The sequence below is a fragment of the Mustela lutreola genome, chromosome 11 (genome assembly GCF_030435805.1).
Source record: "Mustela lutreola isolate mMusLut2 chromosome 11, mMusLut2.pri, whole genome shotgun sequence".
Lineage (NCBI taxonomy): Eukaryota > Metazoa > Chordata > Mammalia > Carnivora > Mustelidae > Mustela > Mustela lutreola.
In genome coordinates this window covers 39,612,207-39,632,260 of record NC_081300.1, presented here as the reverse complement: position 1 = coordinate 39,632,260, position 20,054 = coordinate 39,612,207, and the positions used below count along the sequence as shown (strand labels likewise).

At 42.1% G+C, this 20,054-nt stretch overlaps 1 protein-coding gene and 1 pseudogene across 2 annotated transcripts in view; both read right to left on the bottom strand.

Annotated features, from left to right (window-relative positions):
- GAREM1 (GRB2 associated regulator of MAPK1 subtype 1) overlaps positions 1-20,054 on the bottom strand; it is a 205,831-nt gene that overhangs the window by 103,158 nt on the left and 82,619 nt on the right. The window lies entirely within an intron of this gene.
- On the bottom strand, positions 6,457-6,622 carry LOC131811926 (U4 spliceosomal RNA; annotated as a pseudogene).

Below are 20,054 nucleotides of genomic sequence, written 5' to 3'. Positions count from 1 at the left end.
TATAATATCTAGAATTAGCCCGAATTCCACTGATTTATAGAAAATACACTCCTCTGAGAAATTCCTTATACTTCACTTAGTATTGAGATTAGCTCCCTGACAAGATAAAACACAAGAAGAATAATCTATAATATAAGGTGCTCATTGTCAAAGTCCAAATTTTGTTTTGCTTTGTTTATTAAGCATTTGCAAGCCAGACACTCTCCTAGGTTTCCGGGATACAAGGATGATGTACAGAGTCCTGCCCCAATCCTAAACCAGCCAGGGAGACACTCATGAAATGCAATAACCATAGGAAGTGAAAGGCTACGTGGCAGTAAGAAGAGTGAATTCCCTTCCAGGAGGGATGACGAACTGCTCAGGGAAGCCAGACAACATTCCGCATGGGAAGTGACATTAATTGGGGTTTGAGGATGCACAGCCAGAAGGGCATTCCTGTCAGGTCACAAAGACTATGACATGTTTGAGGTGTTCCCATCTACACTAATCTCCTATTCCAGACAAATCACATCTACTTGCCTTTTTTTTTTTTTTTTTTAAAGAACAGTGTTAAGTTCACAAGCAAAACTGAGAAGTACAGAGTGTTCCCGTCTATCTCCTGCCCCCCACCCCACAAGCACAGCCTCTGCCATTATCAACAACCTCCACCAGAACGGCACATCTATTATAATCAATGAACCTACAATGATACACCATAATCACCCACAGCCCACAGTTTAATGTTCATTCTTGGTGTTGTATATTCTATGAGTTTGGATAAGTGAAGGATGACACGTATGTACCATTGTATTATCATACAGTATAGTTTTAAGCCTGTCATCCTCTTCCTCATATCACCGCTGCTTGGCCCTCCACAGGAAATCACTGTTTAATAAATGTCCGCAGCCTCCCCAGTGTTCATAGTAGCAATGTCCACCATCACCAAAGTCTGGAAAGAGCCCAGATGTCCATCAAGAGATGAATGGATAAAGAATATGTCGTATACACACAGACACAGATGCAGACACACACACACAAAAACACACACAATGGAATACTATGCAGCCATCAAAAAAGGAAACCTCGCCATTTGCAAGGATGTGGATGTCACTAGAGGGTATTATGCTAAGTGAAGTAAGTCAATCAGAGACAATTATCATATGATCTCACAGGTATGTGGAATTTAAGAAACAAAACAGAGGACTGTAGGGGAAGAAAGAAAAAAAATAAAACAAGATGAAACCAGAGAGGGAGACAAACCATTAAGAGACTCTTAATCATAAGAAACAAACTGAAGCGGGAGGGGCGCGGTGTGGAGGGATAGGATAACTCGGTGATAGACATTAAGGAGGGCATGTGATGTACTGAGCACTGGGTATTCTGTAAGACTGAAGAATCACAGATCTGTATCTCTGAAACTAATATCATATGTTAATTAACTGAAGTAAATTTCAAAATGTTTTAAAAAAAATCAGAAAACCTTTCTGAAATAAGACTGAAAATAAATAAATAAATATGAGACTGACGCGCTACCTGCTGTGCTAATGAGGTGCCTGGAAAATAAGTAAATAAATGTATGTCTGTAGTCAGGGTGTCTAGGTGGCTCAGTTGGGTTGGGCCTCTGACTTTGGACTCCAGTTCAAGCCGGGTCTCAGAGTTGTGGGACCGAGCCCCACACTGGGCTCTGCACTCAGCACAGAGTCGGCCTGGCGTTCTCCCGCTTCCCTCGTCCCTCCCCCTGGTTGTGTTCTTGCTCTCTCTAAAATAAATAAATAATATCTTCTAAAGAAATAAATGTCTGCAGCCAATGAGGACCACTGATCAAAATGGAGCTATTTACTCTTTGAAAACTTGACCAAACTTCTATGAACCTATGGATTTCAACCTGTTGGCAGTGTGTCATCACTGGCCAAGTAATTTTCACGGACTATCAGGCAAAAAAGTAAAACTGAAAGAGAGGTTTCAATATTTCTTCAGTTAGTAAAAACACCCATTCTCCTTTTAACTCTGAGTCATTGTTCCCACTGCCTCACTGATAACCTCTAGATCACAGGAGCACTATCTTTTATATATTAAGGTCATAAAGTCTCTACAGACCCTAATAATAAGTACAGTGATTAAATTATTCATTATAATGAATAGAATTATTTTAATAATAAAATTAATTTAATAATAATTTTAATGAATAAAATTATTCATTTTAATGAATGGAAGTGGATACATAAAGACCCTTCCCAAGCCATCCCTAGTTACTTTCCTAGCTCATTCCTGGCCACTCTTCCTCGTTCTGTCCCACAGTCCTCTCTCCTTGCCCTTCTCTCTCCCCTTCTTTCCCCTTCCCTCCCTCTCTCCCACATACGCACACACAATATGAATGTGGCTTTTCAAGAATAGGCTCTGCATTTTGATCAGGAATCTGAGAAACACAGATCCCCGGCAATAACAAATAACAGTGTAATTCAACAAACAAAAGCGATTGCTCAGCACTTTCAGTAAGAAAAATTGGCTTGGGGCTTCAATATAAAATGTAGCAACTGTCCTCACAGAAGGTGGGCGAACAGTCTGCATTTGATCTGAATGGTACACCTACCCCATTGTTCTAAGGGAAGACAGATCAGCACAGGCATCTGCACGATATTGCATTGTCTTGCCTTTCCAACAAATAAGCTTTAAGGAGATGATATTCCAGCAGAGCTGCAAGTTATCAGACATCCTGAGAACGAGTGAGTGAATGGCATAACTAATTCCCAAAGTATATTCACATTTCAGGGCCCATATGCTTCTTTACAAGCTCTAGAATGGCTTTCACATCATGAATTTGGGTAATGATCCAAATTACTTGAACTATGCATATGTTAAGCATATATATGTATACTTCACATATATACTTTTAAAATATTTTTATACTTTGGAGAAAAGGTAGTTATAATTGGCCTTGTAGAGAGTTTTTTTAAAGCTTACAGATCTGAAACTCTTTCCTTCTACTTTCAGTACTAACAAAGGAAAAGATACTTTGTTGACAATGTTATTTGTTGCAGGCTCTGTGTGTGTGTGTTTACAGCCTTAATATATATATATATATTTAGCTTAATACATATTAAGCTTAATAAAATACTTAGCATAACATGTTACATATAACATACATAATACATAATGAATTTATGCCAAATATATATATAATAAATAAATACATATACATAGTTGAAGACCACATAGTCTTAAAAGGAGAGAATAGTTAAGTGAATGGTTGTTAATAAATAAAACTTTCAGTTGAAAATGAAACAAAAAAAAAATTGGGGGTGTGGGGTGGGTCAGGTATCATTCAAAATGAAGACTTCTTAATTTCTTCCTGAATAACTAAACCACATCATGGGGCACCTTGTGTGTTTTCAGTACCAAGGACCTTTCTGGCTACTGTGTGGGTAGCAAATTTGGGGGGAATAAATCTGGAGGCAGTTCAAAGGCTACTGTAAATTAAAAGGGAAGAAGGTTTGAATTAGGGCAGCAGGAATATCTTTTTTTTAAAGGACACATTTGATATGCAGAGTAGATAGAATCAGTAGACTTTTAATCACAGGATGTGGGGGATGAAGTTGTGGGCAGACTACCAAATTTCTGGCTTGGGTGGTGATGCCACCAAACAGGATACAGGAAGAAGAGCAGGTTGAAGGGCAGGTTGACTAAGATGCTACTAAGGACAAATGTCAGGGAGGGAGAAGAGTGGGCCAGGGATGGCACTCTGGGTGACAATAAGACTCGGTGTGGGGACGCCTGGCTCAGTGGGTTAAAGCCTCTGCCTTCAGCTCAGGTCATGATCCCAGCGTCCTGGGATTGAGCCCCGCATCAGGCTCTCTGCTCAGCAGGGAGCCTGCTTCCTCCTCCCTCTCTCTCTGCCTGCCTCTCTGCCTACTTGTGATCTCTGTCTGTCAAATAAAATAAATAAAATCTAAAAAAAAAAAAAAAAAAAGACCCAGTGTGGGTGGCCCCGAAAGCCAGAGCTCAGGGAGGAGCCGCAAGCGGGTCCAGAATTCCAAGGAGCAAAACAAACACTTGTCTTGAATGTGGTAGAAAGGTCCAGCAAGGAAAGGACTGGCAAGTGTCCCAAGTAAGTAGAAAGCAGGATGCACTAAGGATCTTCGTAAAAGCATTTCAGTAAAGTTGTAAGAATGAAAGTCAGAGCAAGTTAGGAGATAAATGAACGAGGAGGAGTGGAGATGTGTGACACAGAAATAGGGTTAAAGGAAGGGTCTGGGTTGGTTTTTATTTTTTAAATCCATTGCTATCTCACCACCTAGAGATGGCCAATGTCGACACCTTGGTGGCCATTCTTCCATACATTCCTCTATGTGTTTCTACGTGTATGTAAAATATAAACATGCATACTCATATGCATATAAACATACATACAGCAATGCAAACACAAAAAGTTTTTATTAAGATTATTAGATACTAATAAAGCAAACTGTATCTTTACACTTAAACCACCCCTCAAGTTATAAGGATCACAAACATAGACACAAGGACACATACTCTCTCTCTCTTCTAAATCAAAACCCAAGACCTCTACGTGCCTCACTGTACCATTTTTGACAAGTGTTTCTTACTTCTGAGAAACACAGGAAACGGACACACCCAATTCTATTGATTTTTTGAAGATAGAGAACCATTACCCACTAGGAATGTTTCCAGGGGTTTGAAGATACCATCTGAGGAATAGAGCCCTAGGAGCTCTACCTCCGGGGGCAAACCACCTCCTAGCAAGAGGGTACTGAGCATATACACCTGAAGAGTGACACCCAGTGAGTCATCAGAGAGGGACAAGTTCCACCCTGTGAAGCCTCCACACCTGTCTGTCTCACCATGACGAGAAAGAACAACACACAAAGCGCTCTACTGTGGTGCTACAGTGTCAACAGAGCTGGGAATACTGGTTAAACTGGCCGTGTAAGCTGAATAGCCACTGGATTTGGCTTGAGTTCCCTCTACCAGGAAATGGGGCAAGAGGTCAGAACTGGAACATAATAAAGGTAACCCCCCAAGGTCTTCCAGGGAAGAAAACAGGTCAAGGGTCCTTACTGGAGAAAGCGGAGTGCGGTGCTGTTTTTTAAGCCCCGGCCTCCAAGCAGCTTCGATTTGGTTCCAGCTCTCTCCGCTCTCCCTCGAACTCCTACGCTCACTGCTGCAATGCCAGCTTCCCTCCCCTGAAGTTCCCCTGGCAGTCATCAGAAAGAACGAGTCTGATAAAGCTTTCTGTATTAACCACTCTTCTTAGTCTGTAGACAGCAGAAAGATTCAAAAACACTAATCACAGATCTCCATGAAGAGTAGATAAGTATCTGAAATTTTATTTTTAATTAGAGGATAAAAAAAAGGAAACAAACAGCCTAGCTGAAGGAGACATGCAAAACTGCTGTTATCAACTTGGAAGATAATACTATTTATTTATAATGTCAAAACTCAACTTTTTCTGGATATCTTTTAATAAAAGGAAATTTTATCAACCTAGGTAAAAACCACGTTCCATTTGTGGGAAGCAGGGATTTCTTTCTATTAGCATGGAACAGACACAGGTATAAAGAAATCAATGGAGGGGCACCTGGGTGGCTCAGTGGGTTAAGCCTCTGCCTTCGGCTCAGGTCATGATCTCAGGGTCCTGGGATCAAGCCCCGCATTGGGCTTTCTGCTCAGTGGGGAACCTGCTTACCCCTCCCTCTCTGCCTGCCTACCTCTCTGCCTACTTGTGATCTCTCTGTCAAATAAATAAATAAAAATCTTAAAAAAAAAAATTAATGGAAAAAAAAGGAGGGTGGGCACCAGGGTGGCTCAGTTGGTTAAGCAACTGCCTTTGGCTCAGGTCATGATTCTGGAGTCCCAGAATCGAGTCCCGCAGGGAGTCTGCTTCTCCCTCTGACCTTCTCCCCTCTCATGCTCTCTCTCTCAGATAAATAAATTACATCTTAAAAAAAAAAAAAAAAATCAATGGCACCCTGGGATACAGGAGACGAGCCTAGGTAGAACTCCCAAAGCAATGAGGTTTTTTTGGGGGGGGGGGATGAACAGAAGGAGACAATGGGTAACAGGCACTTCCTGCCTAACACGTCACTTCCTCTGCTCCCTGGCTGAGTTCTCCAGGGAACAAGAGAACATAGAGGTGCTCATGTCCCTCATCTACCTTCACTCACAGACAAAGTGGAAAAAGGTGTAAAACATAAAGAACGCTTTCTCTCCTTGGGTAACAACCGTTCAAATCATCTGGTTTGGTCAAATTATAAAAAAGAAAAGGGGGGCCTGGGTGCCTTAGTGGTTAAATATCTGCCTTCGGCACAGGTCATGATCCCAGGGTCCTACGATAGAGCCCCACATTGGGGGGGGGGGGGTTCCCCTGCTCAGTGGGAAGCCTGCTTCTCCCTCTCCCACTTCCCTGCTTGTTTTTCCTCTCTCACTGTCTCTCTCTCTCTGTCAAATAAATAAATAAAATCTTAAAAAAAAAAAAAAGAAAAGAAAAAATATCTATTATTTTTCTCTTCTTGCCTAGTTCCCCAAGAAGACTCTTGACAAGAAACTGAAAACATGAATTTTCAATTAGCAATAATCGCGCCTCGGATAAACCTCATTGGCTACGATACTGCCACTGCGCAAAGCTTGAAAACATGAATTTTCACATGTTCAGGGTATATACCTGAGAATAAGGCCACTAGAAGAGGACGCCAACGTGGGACAGCAGTCATGTAACAGGCTCCAGCTGCCCTCAGTATTGCCAGATCACCAAGGCTGGTCACTACGAGCTGTCCTATTTTTTACCCTTCAGAGATTGGGGAACCTGGTAATTTTCCACCATGTGCTTTTAAAGTGGCTCAGATTTGCTGTCAGTGGAATGACCATTTATGGCAAGTCTCTTATAATTGCTTCTGTTAAATCAGTCTTTAAGGCCTTATAAAACTACAAATGAGAATTTCTAGAAAATGAACCCAAAAATGAAACCTCTGGGATTCACCCTAAATAAACTACAAACATAGTGCTCGAAATTGATGGAGAACGTGTTCACAGATTTCATTTTGCCAATACATCAATTTGCTAATACCAAACACGTGATGTCAGCCGCTTTCATCAGTAACAGAGGTAAGACTGGTCTGAGTTCTCTTACGTGAAATGCCTCTGCTTCCACTGAAGAATATGAACCCAGCGTTCATACTACATACTTCCTAGCAAATGTTTTAAACGTGGTCTTAAAAGACATGAGCAATACCCAAGTAGATATTAGAAGGTAAAATGAGGTCACATGGTCATCAATTTCTTTTCTAGGCAATTGGCCAATTTTGTACAATGTGTGCAGTTATTACATACCTCTCCACTCCTTGCTCCGTACAGTAATTAGAGTGCTTCCTTTAATTTGCAGCTTGGTTTTCTAAACATAAATGTTTTTGTTCTTGGATCAATGACTTAACTCTCCATTTCCCCTGCCAGTAGGATTTTCCTTGTTTACCTACGCCTGTTTGACAATGTTCTACCTCCAGCTTAAACTAAACTGATAACACGCACCTTATGCGAGACCCTTTCTTGCATTCAAGCAAAACAATGTATCTCCAACAAAAGCAAACTGAGCATTAATTTTAAGCAGTATCTCTAGAAATATATATATAAATTGTATATCATGATGATAAGGGAAGACAGAAAAGGGTGAACGGTGAAAGGAAAATGCCTGAATGATTCTAAAAATAAAAATGTTTGAAAATATAAGCCTTTGAGAACAACTCTGAATGGTAAATAAGACATACATCAATCTGATGCTTGCTTGTGTGCTCATTTATCCAACCATTTAAACATCTACCATGTACCTGGCACACAGTAAGGGACTATGAAGAACGCAAAGATAAATGAACTACTATACTCAAGAGCTTATAATAAAGGAGTCAGAAGTTATAGATTCTAGTAAGAGGCATTTTAAGTACTAAAGTCCCAGACATGGTTTCAATCAAGTGCAATGAGACTTACAAGAAGGAAAAGCCCTTCCAACAACGGCATTTGAAGTGAGGGATTTAGAATGGCTTTAAGACCAGGTACCATTCATTCTAAGCACAAAAGGCGCCCACTTTTCCTACAGGAGGAGCTAAGTATATGAGAAACCAGGAAAATCTCAATCTACTAAAAGCAATGCTTGGCAAAATGATAGTTCATTATAGTTTGCAAAGCTTCTACATACAATTTATTTAATATCATAAGTATTACCATCACTCATTAAAATTTGGAACCTAAGAAAAGATAAAGATACCTTTTGAAGTTACAGAGATGGTAATGTAAAGCGCAGAGGCAAGCACTAGAATCTATAACTTCTGACTCCAACTCTAAAACCCACTACACCCCACTCAGCCACCTAAGAGGCCGCATAGTTGAAAGTACAATTCTTACAACTGGTGGGACTGTAAATCTTAGACTATATGGGTTTTTTTTTTTTCCACAGGTGTGTCTGAGTTTGGGGAACCTCCCTAATCTTATACAGAGCAGTTAAAGTGAGTCATGAATCACTTGAGAAACTCAATCCATTCAAAAGCTGCCAAGTGGAGTAATCTATTCCTTGAAACGGGTCTCAGGCAGGTACAGCATCATCATGCTCAATACCCTGCCTATCCTTATAGGCAGGCAAACTGGAAATCATCTCATTAAAGACAATGGTTAGATCCAGTGATCGAGAATTGAGTGTAACACTGAATAGATTTTAGTTTATTTATTACTTTTTTAATATTTTATTTATCTGGGAGAGAGAGAGAGAGTAAGAGAGAGCATGAGAGCAGGTTAAGGGACAGAGGGAGAGGCAGACTCCGCACAGAGTACGGAGCCCAATGTGGGACTCCATCCGGGACTCCAGGATCATGACCTGAGCTGAAGGCAGCTGCTTAACTGGCTAAGTCACCCAGGTGCCCCAACACTGAATAAATTTTAAAAAGACAATGGCACACGCCTGCCTCTTCAACCCAAATTACATGTACTCTGTATTGAAAATGACTAAACAGGGCCATCTCAGAGTAAGAACTGCCACAGTCACCACTCCGTAGCCACAAGTAGACTGCCAGGAACCTTAACTTCTAACAGGGGTCTATGTGTACTTAAAGGAATTTGGAAAAAAAAAAAAAATCTAGAAAATGATCATAAGAAACTGTCTCTGCTCAACCAAAGGGCTGAATTAAAAGTATGGCGGAAAATAATTAAGGTCTCTCAAAACAAGTACTTAGAGGCAATCTGTAAATAAGATCCTTCACGTAAAGGTAGGAGGGACATTTTAACTATTAAAACAAATCCATACATAACATTTAACATGTTCTCACATGCCAACAAAGAATCACTGTCTTACTGAGTAACGGATGTGTTGACATTTCAAGGCTTAACCATCTTCATTTAGATCAAGCAAAGATCCTGTACAACGGAAACAACAGTGTGTTCTGGGGATGCTGCTCTGCACTACTCTGCAAAAATGACATTCGCTATTTGGTTATTCCTAGAATATCAGAAACATTATGGATTTTTATAACCTCATCTTACACTTGACCACTAAATTCTGATACTAATTATAATCTTTGGTTCAGTTGATTTACTTAGATTTTCTGAGGAGGAACTTTCCTCTTCCTTGTCAAAATTTGGAACCTTGTTTCCTTTCCTGTCTGACTGTATCACCTATAAAGTAACAGCAACAGCATCAGAAACTACTTAGAGACAGACTACAGTCAGGATAGGCCGGATGCTCTTCTCCCCTTATTAGTTACATATATGCTCATTTCAGCCTACCGGTACTTAAATGAGATAGGTATTATTATCCCTATTTTATAAATGATGAAACTGAGGCACCGATAAAAAGTCACAAAACCTCTAAGTTGAGCCAGGTCCATGAACCACCTCTCTACACTGTCATTTTGGTACAGTATGCACTCTGGGGGTGGGGGGGGGGCGGAGTTCAAGTTGTCAGGCCACTGGTATGAACTCAATGTGTTCCCCTGGCCCTGCCAAATTCCTATTTTGAAATCCTAAAGCCCAACGTGATGGTCTAAGAAGGAAGGGCCTTTGAATGGTGCTTGAGTCATGAGGGTGGCGTCCTCATGAATGGCATTAGTGCTCTTATCAGACCTCATGGGGTAGTTAAGTCCCCTCCACCAAGTCCTTTCCACCATGACGGCACAACCAGCTTGGGCTTCTCAGCCTCCAGAACTGTGAGAAACAAATTTCTGTTGTCTAGAAGCCACACAGTGTGTGGTATTTTGTTATAACAGCCCCACAAGACTAAGGCAGCCACAGAGATAGCAAACATGAACATGGGAACCCTCATCTTCTTCCTGATTCCAGCTGCTGCTGTTTGCCACAAGGAAGGAGGCAATAAACTTGAGTCTGCCAGGAACCACGGAACTGATTCAAGGGTGGTTCCTGCCACCTTATCATCTCGGAGCCCACGTCATTCAGGATCTGGTATTACTACTAAACCAAGTGTGGCACTGTCTGACTGGTCAAGCGTGAAGACAGTGGTCCAGGGACGAATGGACACGAGCCGCAGCAGTGGGCATCGTTCTGCCACAGCAACACGCTCGGTGGGAATGATGAAACTCACCAGGAACACAGTATCAAAGAGAAGACAATTTCTGAATCATTTCAGCAACAGGTAAAATGCGTCATCTCATCATCTGACTTTCCCTCTGTCACTTCATAAAAAAGACGGCTCCCTCACTATGTAACAACCTACGTGCGTGAATTCAGAAAGAGAGCAGGACTAAGGCAAAATGAAGTTAGATATGCCAGGAATTTCATGGGTTCCTTTCAATGTCTTTTTATTCTTGAAGTTTCCAGGGGTCTGCCCTACTGATCCAGACATGGCATTTGGCTCAAATGAAAGGACTGCTCTTTCCCTCACCAGTTCACACCTTGGGAACACACAGACCCTTCCACATAGTGCTCCAAAGGGAGATGGGGGAATAAAAAACCCTTGGATTTGTGAGCTTTTCCTGCTAGACAAGCAGAAGAATGAGACTAGATAAGCCAAACAGTATGTAGGTCTTACGGCTGACAAGCAGCTTTGTTAAATGTAAAGGAAAGATAAAAACACCCAAAGAACAATTACAGCCTCAATCAAAATGCTTTCTCATACCTGAGATTATATGCTCTTCGTGATTCACCCAGCCTGCCCTGAGAGACTCTGGCGCAGTCCCCAAGAACAATGGAATGTATTATTTGCTATTTCCACCTTCCTTATGCAATGTGCGAGTCACAAAGGGCCACCCCCACTTGCTGCTGAGTTATCTCTAAAACACAAATATAATACCATGGGAGTGAACTCACTGCTGACAAGACACAACCCAAACCCAGAAGGTTCCTGAGAACTCTGGGATCCGCCTACTGTAGCAGGACTCAGGCTGAGTGCTCTGGCTTCCCAGTCAGGTGGCTCTGGGTTTAAATCTACATTTCATCTAGTGACTGTAGGACCATGGCTAAGATCCCAAAGCCTTGGTTTCCTCTTCTAGAAAGGACAGTTTGTATGATTAAATATGAGATGCGCTGTCCCGGTGACCACACAGTGAGCGCCTCTGAGAGCTCACTGTTGTGGGCCTCGCGTGCCACAACACTCAAGACTCCCTACTTCCACCTGTCTCTCCATTCTCTGCCCCACTGCCCAGCTCAGTTACTGGGCTGGGTCAATTACTCAGTCAATATCCGAAAACCTTCCCAGACCAGCAGGTCTGTGTCCAGTCTCTTTCTTAGATCTGAATTCCCTGACACCTGAACTTTAAAAGAAAACAACAACAAAAAAAAAACTTCTCTTTAAAATGTTGGGAAGAGAGAAGATATAGCAATGAAAGAAGAAAAACAGTGCTACAATTCCATTTAGGGGGCCTGGGAGGAGGGCCCCCCGATCTTAACCCCACACAGGCACACTGTGTTAAATTCTTAATTTCAGCAGCATTTTAAGAACCATACATTCTGTGCAAGCCAGAGCAGGAAGACCAGGTTTTATGATGCTGTTTTAATTTTTCTAGAATCTGTTCCTGCTAGGCATTGACAGATATACCCTTTTTTAAAATATAAAGCTAGAAGTCAAGAGCCAGGGTAGTTGTGAAGAATAAACAAACAAAGCTTTGCAACTCGAGGGGCTACCCCCTGAATTTTTCTGCCATGACACCCACGTCTGCCGTCAGTCTCATGCACTGTATGCAGAAAGTCTTTATCTAGTCACAAACCATGTAAGTGACTTTTTTATTTTTTTTAAAGTCTGGGCAATGGCTTGTTATGTTTTAGAAATTAACTCTGACACTGGTTTCCTAGACGACGTCTATCTGGCAGCATCTATACTCAAAGTCTGAATTTTTGATAACTCAGCATGAAACTGATGACCAACACTAGTCCTAATAATGTCTGGGATCTCTATCTCGACACCACTGTCACTGCGGGCTGGAGAGCTCTGCTGTGGCGGCTGTCCAGCACCTCGCAGGAGGCCGGCAGCATCCGTAGTTTCTGCCCACAGATGACAGTAGCTCCTGCTCTCACTGTGACAACCACACATGTCTCTAGACCTTGCCAAATGTCCCGGGGATGGAGAAGTGGGTGCAAACTCTCAACTTGGTTGAGAAACTTGCTTGAGAACCACGGGTCTATGTGATAGAAAGAAAACAATCATCTGTTTTCTTAAAGAAGAAAGAGAGTTATTAAGAACTGTGATAAACTGCATGGCCCTGGATGACTCAGGAGGCTGAGCACCTGACTCTTGATTTCAGCTCAGATCCTGATCTCAGGATTGTGAGATCGAGACCTGCATCGGACTCCGGGCATAGTGTCAGGTCTGCTTCAGATTCTCTCTCCCTCTACCCCTCCTGCTTGTGTTTTCCTCCCTCAAATAAAATAAATCTTTTTTAAAAATTGTGATAAATTCCATTAACAGATGTTTTGATCTTAAGTCCACCTATAATACACACATTCTCCTCCACAGAGGAATTTATTACAGTATTCAAAATATGTGACCAGAGGTGCCTGGGTGGCTCAGCTGGTTAAGCAATTGCCTTCAGCTCAGGTCATGTCAAGTCCTGCGCTGGGCTCCCTGCTCAGCGGAGAGCCTGCTTCTCTCTCTCCCTCTGTCTGCCCTCTGTTTACTTGTGCTCTCTCTCTCTCTATCAAGTAAGTAAAATCTTAAAAAAAAAAAAAAAAAAGAAAGAAAGAAAGAAAGAAAAAAAAAAAAGTATATGTGACCAGACTATTTCATTCAATTCATCAATATTTCCTAGATTTTGACGCATGGAAGAGACAACTCTTTTTGAATGAAGGAAATAAGTAATTGTCAAATATAGGCAAAACTATCAAATCTTTAAGGCATCAGTCTTCCGAGGCTGAGATTTTTGTACATCCTTTTCTCCCTATCACCTGATCTCTTACTCCAAACATACTTTTCTGTGGAATTATCTGATCTACTTGGGATCAGAACTAAACTGGGGGCACTTGGGTGGCTCAGTTGGTTAAGCATCTATCTACCTTCAGCTAGGATCGTGATCTTGGGATCCTGGGGTCAAGGCCCACGTTGGGCTCCCTGCGAGGTGGGGAGTCTGCTTCTCCTTCTCTCTAGGCCCTGCCCCACCAAGCCAGTGTGCACTCTCTTTCTCTCTCAAATAAAATCTTAAAAGAAAGAAAGAAAGGAAGAAGGACGGACGGACAAAACTGAAAACTATAAGGACAAGAACATTCTTCCCAATCTGGAAACCCAGCACCTGAGATCATGGGACACTTCTATTAGAAGACCCCGAATCTTTACTTTCCTATTCTATTTAGTTTTAGGAGGTTTTGTTGTTGTTACCAACATGTATTTTAAAGGAAGACAGTGTTTTTAGCAAAAAAAGAAAACGACGAAAGTAAATTAAAACCCTTAAGAGAAAGTGTGCATGACCACTTTAAATTGCGAGGTTAAAAACAAAAAAAGTCTGTTTCCTTAGACATGGGACCAAAAAAACCTCTTAGAATTATGCTTTTCCTTTTATCTTGTTCCCTACATCTACGTATCAACTTTTCGTTCATCAGCATTTCCCCCAGCCTAGCTGAGGGCTTCATTATCTTTCATCAGGTCTATTTCAACAACTTCCTTATCTGGCTTCTCTCACCTTCTTCTCATCCTTCTTTCTGGATCAGTGGGGAAGGTTACAGAGTGTGGGGGGAGGCAGCCTCATGTCATCATCATCTAGAAACAAAGATTATGTGAGTGCTCCCCAGGAACAGAGATGACAGTTCCCAATCCCCATCCTAGAACTCAAATCCCTTCGCCGCTTGCTCTAACCTTATTTCCTAACGACTCCTTTCTCCTCTTCCCACAAAGCACTGATACTACCTTCAGTCTTGCCTACAATCCAAATCTTTGTTCAAGCTGATACTGTCTACAATGCTCTTTCCTCCTTTGCTCACTTGCAGGCTCCCACCAGCCACTCCCAGACAGCAAGACCTCCCCTTATTCAATAGCTAATTGCCATTTGTTTGCACCCCTATTAGGGCAATTGCTTACTGGCTTCTTAAAGCTCTTGAGGGGCTCAGATCTCTGTATCCCTACTCCAAGGGAATATGAGACCAGACTGGTTCTCCAAGCAGTTCTCAGGCATCTTCTGTCAACTTGCTGAAAAAGTCTGTCCTTTAAAGATGCATCAATTTCAGATAGGTCAGAAACATTTAGTTGAGCCCTTGAAACTGTCAGGTGTGTGATGTAACAGGACTGCCCTCCAGGAGCCTTTAGCAGAGAGAAGAAGGGCAAGATGGAAACACTGCTGGGCACAATCTGTTGGATTCCCAAGCGGAAGGAAGGGGAAGGCCCTTTTCTCTATACATGGTGTGGAAATTTCTGAAAAGCTTCTTGAGGAAGGTGGTGTTTGAAGTAGGATTTCGCAGCTGGGTGGTGACTCTGTTTGAGACCTTCAAGTACAAGAAGTAGCAAGGGGTAAGGCCAGGCAGGTGGGGTCTGAGGAACAACAAACAGTCCAGGGGAGTTGGCACCCAGTGGGGGGGTCTACTGGACAGCGGTGCCCTTAGTCCAATGGATGCCAGGCTCTGAAAGGCTCTGTGTTAGATAGGACTCCGCACTCATGTGGGGATGCCTTTGAAAAGTCCAAGCCAGTGGTTAAGTAACAGAACCATAACTGGGGAAAAATAACTTAACAATAGCGCTAAGATTGACTGGAGGGGGAGAGGAGACCCTTGGGTCTTTGGAGCAGGTGAGGCCCAGTGAGGGGAGTTGGGAAAGGGGAGCAATTTCGACAGGGCCTGTGGAGACAACATCAGGAGGATGGCACACACAATTACTTTAGGGGGAAAGGGGTGGACAAGGTCTAAAATTCCCACCCAAGGTGACCAGCTTTATTGCTAGAAGTAAGAAAGCCAATGCGACGAAATGAAACGAAGAGCCGTAAGAAGAACATAACGCCGCTGAGTATTCAGCTCCCAGAATGCCAAGGCAGGAGGGGAGAAATGGAATAGTTCACAAGTCTATGTGCTCACAGCATTTCACTTACCTACAATGATTTCTAATGTCTAGAAAACAAAAGCTCTGTGTTTATTTTGCTTGTCTCATGCTCTCTCATTGGTCTGACTCACTCTTGGGGACAAACCCCGGGATGATCTGTAAACCCATCCTAACAAGTTGGAGGCCCCAGTAATGTATACTTCACTAAAAACACACATGGATGGGTCTGAATCATCTCTCCTCTTGCCCTAAATGTCAGAAAAGTCGGTCTGGTCGGGATCCACGTGGCTCATTGTTTTCCTGTGTAGAATACACCTGACAACTTCCCAGATGGGGAAGCAGTTTAACAGAAGGCCAGCACACCACTTCACAGAGAGTGACTCATAAAGAGGTAAGGGATTCCAGTTCTAAGCAAGGGTGGTGTGACTTCAGGAAGTTTGACCAGCACTACAATCAGTTTGGGAATATACTATTAAGTCTGTTTTCTGCAAAGAAAGAAGGAAAAACAAACAAACAAACAAAAAAACCTCAAAGCAATTCCTCAAAGCCGAAAAGGAATCTTTTAAAAGGCCACCTTTAAAAAAAAGATTTGCACTCATTTAGAGGTACAAATCCAACATGGAAATCAAATTATGAAGTGAGACAACCCTATCCCCGCCCATGCTATAAACACTCCATTAACAGTGTGGTTTCAGGCAGCCTGTTCAAACTTTCCACCCGATGCTAATCGCATTATCTCATAGGTTAAATTATACTTGAACGGGAGGTCTCCCATTCAAGTACCAACTTTCCATTCAATACTAACATACCAGAAGAAAAGGTCTAGAAAAGAGCAGCCCAGGAGTATTAAATCCCAAACACCATGCTGGTTTTGTGCCTCAGATTTTTGCTGTTGTTGTTTTCTTGGTATTTTTAATTCTAGATTTTTTTTTTGAGATTTTATTTATTTAGTCGGCAGAGAGAGAAATCACAAGTAGGCAGAGAGGCAGGCAGAGAGAGGGGGGAAACAGGCTTCCCACTGAGCAGAGAGTCTGATGTGGGGCCTGATCCCAGGACCCTGAGATGACCTGAGCCGAAGGCAGAGCCTTAACCCACTGAGCCACCCACGTGCCCCAATCCTGGATTTTCTACTTGTAGAGTCAGTGTATGATTTACAAGAGTAAACAGGCTGAAATGTGAAAAGAGCAATTGAGGCATTCTCACGGTTTCACTGAAGTCATTTCACCAGCGTTTCTAGATCAGGAGAGGCCACACGGATGACATCCAATAGCTCTCCATGGAACTGGCTCACATATTTCCCCTTTCCCTATCTCCTGTAAAGCTCCCATTTTAAGAACTAAAAAAAAAAAAATTTCCTTCCTCCCCCAAATCTTTACACATACCCCGTTAGCTGTTTTACATAAATCACTACCACCAGCTTGGGCACCCCCTGGAAACTGGTCCCTGCTGAGAGCCATCAAGTCTCCTCGGGAAGCCACGAGCCGGATGGCACTACCAAGCTGCGAAGATGGAACTTCTTCCCAAGTTCACCTTTTACCAGGCCGGTCCACAAACACTCAACACCAGAACAAAACCAGAACAAAACCACCCAGTGAAAGGTGAACAGAAATCACCCAAGACTACGAATAAGACTCAAGGATTGAGGCAGCATGTTTTGATAAGAAAACCACTTAAGAGTTTTATATCACAACTAACTTTGCTACTGGTTGGTAAGTCACAGTCCTTTTTATTACAAAGTTTCAAACATAGAAAATTAGGGTAATAAACACCCCATTTACTCTTCATCAAAACTGAACGATTTTAACAGCTTATCTTATATTCACCTATTTTTATGTTTGTTTCAGGCAAAGTATTTTATAAATTATAACCACATTTCCCCCTAAGTAATGTAGTATGTACCTCTAAAAAAACAAAGACATCTTCCTCACAACTATAAAAGTAGTATCACCCCTAACTAAATCAAAATAATCCCTAATATCATCTTATCACAAGTATCATTCATACTCACATTTCTTGCAGTTATTGTTCTTAAGCACTGAGAAGTGAGACTAGAAAACTATACCAATGGTTGGTGACAGTCCATTTCCTTTCTGAGCCATCCTTTTTCTCAAAGGCAGCTGCTTACCTGATTTCTTTATCCTTGCTTTGAGTTCAAGTGTCCCAAAGATAACATCCACCTAAGCTCCGACTATAAATCTATGTTATTAACAGTGACAACAATGACTTCATGAAGCAAAGAAGTGGAGGGAAAGAGAAAAAATGCTTTTCAAGGAAAAAAAATGGACAAGGACAATATTCCAGACACTGGGCTATTATATTACTCAAATAGTCTCCCCTTCTTTTCCCTTCTGAATCATTCCTCCTAGCCTAGATTCTTCAGAATTCATTATTCTTTAAGTGAATAGTAGAAACTTTTGGCTCTTACGTCCTCTCTCTGGGTTTCTTTTTAATATATCTTAAGAAGTGTGGTTGCTCCTTGTTTGCTTTCACCTTCCACTCATTTTTACCCCCCTTAGTTATATAATTGCCTTGCTTTCCTTCACTGACAGCACCCCTCTGGAGACAGACAGTTTCCTTATCCACATTTACAACATGCTTTCCCCAGGCCTCAACCTCCCTGCTCTCACCAGGCTCCATTGCACTGCCCTCTCCAAGTCCAAGGGGCTCCTTGGGAAGCGCTTCTGCCTTTGTTTCTTCCCGGTAATTTATTCAGAGATGGGAATGTTACCTGTCTGCAGACGACTTATAAATCTGGGAAAGGTCAAGATAAATATGTATTTACTTCATTTTCCTCTAGAGTCAGAATACAAGTATTGAGCTGCGTGTGAAAGGGGAAGAAAGTGAAAGTCACCTTACTAATTCTAACAAAACTCTCTCCTGTACAATGGTTAGAACGCCCGAGGTGTGGACAGTTGCCTTCTAGCACTCTCCAGGCAACAGCAGTGAGGGAAGCAGACTCTGGAGCCACATATCCTGGGTTCGAATCACACTTCCTAGCTGTGTAATATTATAAGACACTTAACTAAATCTTTGAACTTCAATTTGTACTTGTGAAAAATGCAGGTAATAACAGAACCCATCTCCTGGCTTTGTTGTGAAACCTGCATGAATAAATAAAAAGTAAAACGTTGAGTTAACAAAGTGTTTAGGTAATAGCACTAAATAAATGTGAGTAGTTTATGCTAACTGTGACCTAAAGATTCAATTACGAAAAGTAGTTATTTCTTCAGTATCTAATATTTATCACTGGCAAAACTGGCTGAGATAATGTTCCTCGGCATACTCTGTTAGTCCATAGACCTTTCTTTCTTTTTTTTTTTTTTTTTTTTAAAGATTTTATTTATTTATTTGTCAGAGAGAGAGAGCGAGCGAGAGCGAGCACAGGCAGACAGAGTGGAAGGCAGAGTCAGAGGGAGAAGCAGGCTCCCTGTGGAGCAAGGAGCCCGATGTGGGACTCGATCCCAGGACGCTGGGATCATGACCTGAGCCGAAGGCAGCTGCTTAACCAACTGAGCCACCCAGGCGTCCCGTCCATAGACCTTTCTGAAAGAAAGTTTGGTTGCTTTAATTTTAAAACCCAGGCTTTATCTCATGTAATACAGAAAGTACACGAAGTGTTGTTCAATGCTAGTAGTTACTTTTGTAAATAGATGATTCATGCTAATTAAACTCGCAACCCAGGAGAATAAAATTAGCTTGTTTCGACATTTCCTTTTGTTCAGTAATTACACTTCAAGGTTATGTAGATACCACATTACTATAATTTTGCCTGAGAGACAGACTGCACACCCACATCTTTAAAAACAGGCACTGCCGACAGAAATCCAGGTGCTTGCTGAGTAAGAGCCCTGCAGACTTCATAAGCAAACCTTCCACTAACCTTGTGCTCCACTGTTACTTATTTCTGTACATATCGTAGCTAGTAAGGAAGGCCTGAGATCATTTTTGCTTGTTATAGATTCACCGGATTTGCAGGAGGATGAGAATTTAAAAATAGAAGCCAAACGTGGCTGCCGTTTCTCTCTGATGCGTGTGTTCCAATAGCAATCTGTTCGCCCGTGATGACAGCAAGCGTTCCATCAGATGACTTAGATTTTCATAGACCCAGTCAGAATTCCACTACTGCTCAAATGGCATGGGCGGGGGGGAGGGGGGGGACACCTGAGACATACAGATACATCACATTCTGATCCATTTGGTTTCTCCAAGCGTCGTCTTTATAGACAGCTATCTGGAGATGGCTTCCATGAGAGGTGATAACAAGGCGGTAACACTGAAGAGTGCTCGTTATGTGCCTGGCATGGCACTGAGTCACTGACATAAGTTAGGTCACAAAGAACCTTCATGACATTGCCTAAGTAAATCTCCTTTCCACAGATTGGGAATGCAGAGCTGAGGAAGGGAAATGAGATTTCAGAGGCAATGGCATGCATACCCAGGTTTTGGGGAAGCCTGAAGCTTATATTAGTTTTAAAGGGGGGGGGGGGTGTCATATTGTGAGTACAAAATTTGGTTTAATGCCCTAGAGGGGGTCGGCATACGTAAGGAACCCCGAGGTAGGAGCTTTCATGGTAACCAACTTGTGTCTGCCTGACGGACCCCGCTGAGCTACAGAGACAAA